This window comes from Callospermophilus lateralis, chromosome 1, assembly GCF_048772815.1.
Source record: "Callospermophilus lateralis isolate mCalLat2 chromosome 1, mCalLat2.hap1, whole genome shotgun sequence".
Taxonomy (NCBI): domain Eukaryota; kingdom Metazoa; phylum Chordata; class Mammalia; order Rodentia; family Sciuridae; genus Callospermophilus; species Callospermophilus lateralis.
Window position 1 is genome coordinate 204386060 of NC_135305.1, and position 5187 is coordinate 204391246.

Consider the following 5187-nt stretch of genomic DNA (forward strand, 5'->3'; position numbering starts at 1 on the left):
ACAGATGTGAGAGTATATTACACAAAAACATCATTGATTGAGAGGCTGGGGCTGGGGATATGACTCAAGTGGTAACACGCTCGCCTGGCATGCGCGGGGTGCTGGGTTTGATCCTCAACACCACATAAAAATAAAATAAAGATGTTGTGTCTACTGAAAACTAAAAATTAAAATAATAAAAAAATCATTGATTGCTAGAAGCAAAAGCTCTTTATTGACCACAGGCAAAAAGCTCTTTCAAGTGGAAAGGATAAACATGATTTGCTACCTGGGTTCTCTGGCTTGTTGCTGTCACGTGGGATTATGTTGAACACTGTGGGTATGCATGGACATTGGGTTACAAGCACCCTGGCAGTAGAACTCCTGCTGTATCTGTATTTGTAATCTTCCACAGAGCTTGCTAGTGTCCTGCACACAGAAGGCCTCCATGCAACACTGGTTGAATGCTGCAGGCTGCCTCTTTGCAGAAGCAAGCAACTGAGTACAGTGACAGTGACACTGGCTGCATTCACAGCTGCTAGTGCTGCAGTGGTCTCTGACCCTCCTGATCACCTGCCACCTACAATCTTCCTTCCATACCCCTTGAATACTGATACCTCTTGAATACTGATTTCTCCCACTGTGTCTTCCCAATAATGACTTATGGTGATTTTTATGGTCTGCTAATCCTCCGAATGAGCTAATTTTCCAGGAGGCACTGCCATACTCAATGGTACTGCAAATAGGTTTTTATTGACTGATCTCCAAGCTCTCCAAGCCATTCTGCCCTCATACTGATTACGAGGCACCATCTGTTTGTCTTGACAGCTTAATGAATTGAGGGCTCATAAGTGTAGCTGACATCTAAATTAGATCCAAATCACAGTAAGGACAGGGTAATGGTCTCCTTTGCCAGAGATGAATTAGCAATTACTTTTATAGCTCTAGGAGAAAAATGAATTATGCAAACAGATACTTCACCCAAATTGGTGTCCCTGAGTGACTCTCCCTGTGCTAATGGTTTTGCTAGGAACAAGAAACTGCTTGCCCTATTTCAGGGAAAATCAGAAAAAGCTGATCTCTGCTTGATCCAAGTAAATCAATAGTCAGATACTAACTACTAGTGTCCTTCTGTCATCCTGTTTTATGATGGTCAGAAAAGATTTTTAGGGGTTATGAGTATTAAAATAAACTGAGCTAGTAACTTCGGTCTATTGCTGAGTACAATATGGCTGACCAAAGAGAAATTACAAATCAGAATGAACTGAGTGCACTGTGCAGCTTATGGTGTCTCCAGAAATTGTGTGAGCTGTTGCTTTTTTATTATTTTTTTTAAGCGTTGCTGGACCTTTATTTTATTCATTTGTTTATGTGTTGAGAATTGAAACCAGTGCCTCACACAGGTGAGGCAAGCGCTCTACCACTGAGCCACAATCCCAGCCCCTGGGCTGTTGATTAAGGACAATTTAATAGTTTTCAAAAGGCTTGTTACCATTTCTGGCTAATGTGCTCTTATGGCTAACCAGGATCTGGAATCCTTTGGATCCATGGGCTGAGTGAGTTGTTCCTGGCCTCAATCTTACTTGGATATATTATCCACCAGAAGCAGCAGAATTATCATCAAATTCACTGGATCCATCTCTTTCTTGGTGAGAGTTGAATCAGATCAAAACTCAAAGAATACTTGTCACATAAAGTGAAATTTGTTTGCAGCAAGAAAGGAGAACACAGGGAATCATTTCCAAAGCTAGGACTCCCCAAAGCTAGCAAACTTTTTTTTTATTTGTGCAGCAGTGTATATTCCCAAGGGGAAAGGGTATCTTCACATGGGCAGAATGGTCCTGCACAGGCACAGTCTGACAGCATCTCCTTTATACTTTCCATGGAAACAAGGTTTCAGCTCTTTCCTGGATGCAAATTTTTGGTATTATAATGAAGTAAAGTTTGCCTCTTGGTCATTGATGCATGCTCCTTAGGGTAGTTTGTGGAACATTGTATCTGGAAAAACATCTTTTAAGGGGATTTCTTAAAAAAAACAAAACTATTTTAGAGCAAAGGAACAAGATGGGAGATGGTTTGCATTCTGCTTTCTCAAGCTACTGAATGGGAGAGACAGTTTATATCTTGTTTTCTCAGGCTGCTAGTGGAGAGAAGCCTCATCCTGCTTCCTCAGGCTGCCCTTCTGCTCACAGAACCACATGAAGCTATACAGACACCCTGTACAACACCATCTCTTGTTCAGAAACTACCATTCTCTGGGTATGCTAGTAGATAACTTGATACACATAGACAAGGTGTGACTGATAATCCAAACTACTTACCAAGTAAGCACAATTATACCCACTAAATACAGGAGGAAACAAGGTTAGCATGGTTAAAAACTTTCTGGGGTTCCATAGAGGCAGAGGGAGGTTTGAACCCAGTCCTTTGAACCCAGCTCATGCACTTTCTAGAATACTCTTGTCTCTCTGTCCTTTCTTTTCCCTGCCTGTGCTCATATTATATTTTTTTCTCGTGATTTTTTTTAACCTTCAATTTCTCCTGTCAGAACACTCATCAATCACATTTGTCTATGAATATATTTATGTTCATGTACTTTAATATCTGTATTTATATTTATCTACTTTATATTTATGAATAAGATATACTCTCCAATTGGTAATGGTGGTTTAATCTGAGTAGTAGAATACTTTGCAATTTTTATTTTCTTCTGTGTTTTTCTATATTATTAAATGAAATTTATTACTGTGATCAGAAAAAAAATCTTTAAAATCTTTCACATGCTTTTAAGTTCATATGCTGCTGTCTGAATACAATCTTTTCCTAATATCCAAGCTGATTCTTTCTCGTCCTTGTTTGAAACACATGCCTTTCCATAGCATGTGTTTCCCATGCCTTTTGGGGTCATTTTTAGTGTTTTACTGTGTAGTCTGTGAAACTTCAATTATTCTAGGCCCATCAACTTAAAAGAGAGAGAGAGGCACAGCTACCAATAAAAACGATAGCAGAATAGTTGTTACTCTAAGGGTCTGGTGTATAGCTCAGTTGTAGAGTACTTGCCTAGCCCTGGGTTCAAGTTTCAGCACACACACACACACACAAAGTTACTCTAGTCACACTCACTCCCTCCTCCCCATCATGATAGCATGATAGCTAGGACTTTCCTGCTGTGTCTCTTCCTATGACTTGAAAGCTATGTCCTCCACAAAGCTGATCATATGACATGGGTCAAACATGCGCACTTGGGGGTGCAGGGGATGTGGCTCAAGTGGTGGCGCTTGCCTGGCATGCGTGCGGCCTGGGTTCGATCCTCAGCACCACATACAAAGATGTTGTGTCCGCCGATGACTAAAAAATAAATATTAAAAATTTCTCTCTCTCTCTCTCTCTCTCTCTCTCTCTCTCTCTCTCTAAAAAAAAAAAAACAACAAAAAAAAACATGCTCACTTGGTATCTGTCTTTTCATGATGCTGTCCCTCTTCCATCATTTGGGCTAGACTAGGTCACATTTCATTTATTGACAGCCAGACCCATCACATCCCAGTTTGTCTTTGGTCTTTTTCACTTTTCTAAAAAGGGAGGACGACTCTCTTTTCCCACCCAGGTTGTATTTTTTAAAAGTTATCTCTTGCCTGTTGAGTGTTATGAGTGAGCTGTACCATTAACATGTCAGAATTTATTGAATAATAGTAAATTCACAAGCTTTATCTGTTTCATCAGCATTGAATTCACCAAGTACTTATGGCTCACTTGATAGCCCTGAACAGGGCAATTCAAGTTCTTTAATTCTGTTCCTATCTTAATTACTAATATCTGTAACGCTGAAGTTACACATCATGCATTACACAAATGATCTATAGGTTATGAAATGAATAAGAAAGTGTTAACAGTGGCCATAGGGTTTAAAGAGGCAGCAAGAAAAGCAAAATAACAACATTTAATTGTAGGTCTAATTAGCTTTTATTTATGATTTATGAATCAAAGAAGCCTCTAATGAAAGCTCACTTGGTATTTGTCTTTGCATGATGCTGTCCCTCTAATTTAGTTTTTTTTTTTTTTTTTTTTTTTCCTCAAGGTTGAAGAAGAAGTGACTTCCTTGTTCTTTCCAGTAGACTGTAATCTACCATTTTCAGGAAAAAAATTTACTGGTCTGTTTTGGGGTATAATTCATTAAGAGTTTCAGTGTGATGATGTGGCATTTGGCATGAATGACTCCATTTTGGTTTGGTCTGGTCTGTTGGGGCCTAGTACAGGAGCTCAGTCCAAAATAATACTCTTAACATAATTTTTGTTTAACAGTGCTAAATTAATTTAGGATTCAGAGTAATCTGGTCCAATCTCTCCTCCTCAATTGGGGCCTGAAAGGGTTTATGACTATTGACTCTTCTGTCTGGTAAATAAAGGTGTGACTTTCATTTTATAACTTATTCCAGTGACTCTCCTTGGCAGACTGTCAGCCTTCATCTCTTCAGTCATTCTCTTCCTTGGGAGGCCTGTGTGGGACTCCCAGAACTGGAAGTCTGGTGGTTTTCTCCAACACGCCCAGTACTTAGGTAGGCACACAGAACCAAACCTCTTTTGGCCCTCAGTTCACTCTTCTAAATTGCCCCATTAACTTCTAAACCTCTCCCTAGGAGAGGAGCTGAGTTTTATTCAACTTTGTATACTCTAAAGCAATTAGTACAGGTACATAGTTGGCAAGGACTCCCCTGAATTAACTTTCTTTTCTTTTCTTTCTTTTTTTTGAGATGGGGTCTGTATACATTGCCCAGGCTAGGCTTGAATTCATTCTCCTCTTGCTGCAGCCTCTCAAGTAGCTGGGTACAGGCATCACCATAAACTCAAGTAGCTGGGTTAGAGGCTCCATAAACTTTTGCAAAATGTATTACTAAAATCTATTGCTTTTTTTTTTTGTAGTTGGATGCAATACCTTTATTTTATTTATTTATTTTTCTATGGTGTTGAGGATCGAACCCAGGCTGCACACGTTAGGTGAGTGCTCTACCACTGGAACACAACCCCAGCCCCTCTATTGTCTTTTATACTCTGTTTTTCTCCCTTAACATGATTACAGTGAATAAAAAAATTTAATTAGTACCACTTTGTTCTATACTAAATATGTAATATTGTGATTCTAATACCATGACCTGGGTCTGAGTTTTAAAACACTGAGATAATTATATATAAAAATTCACCCATCTAAAGTGT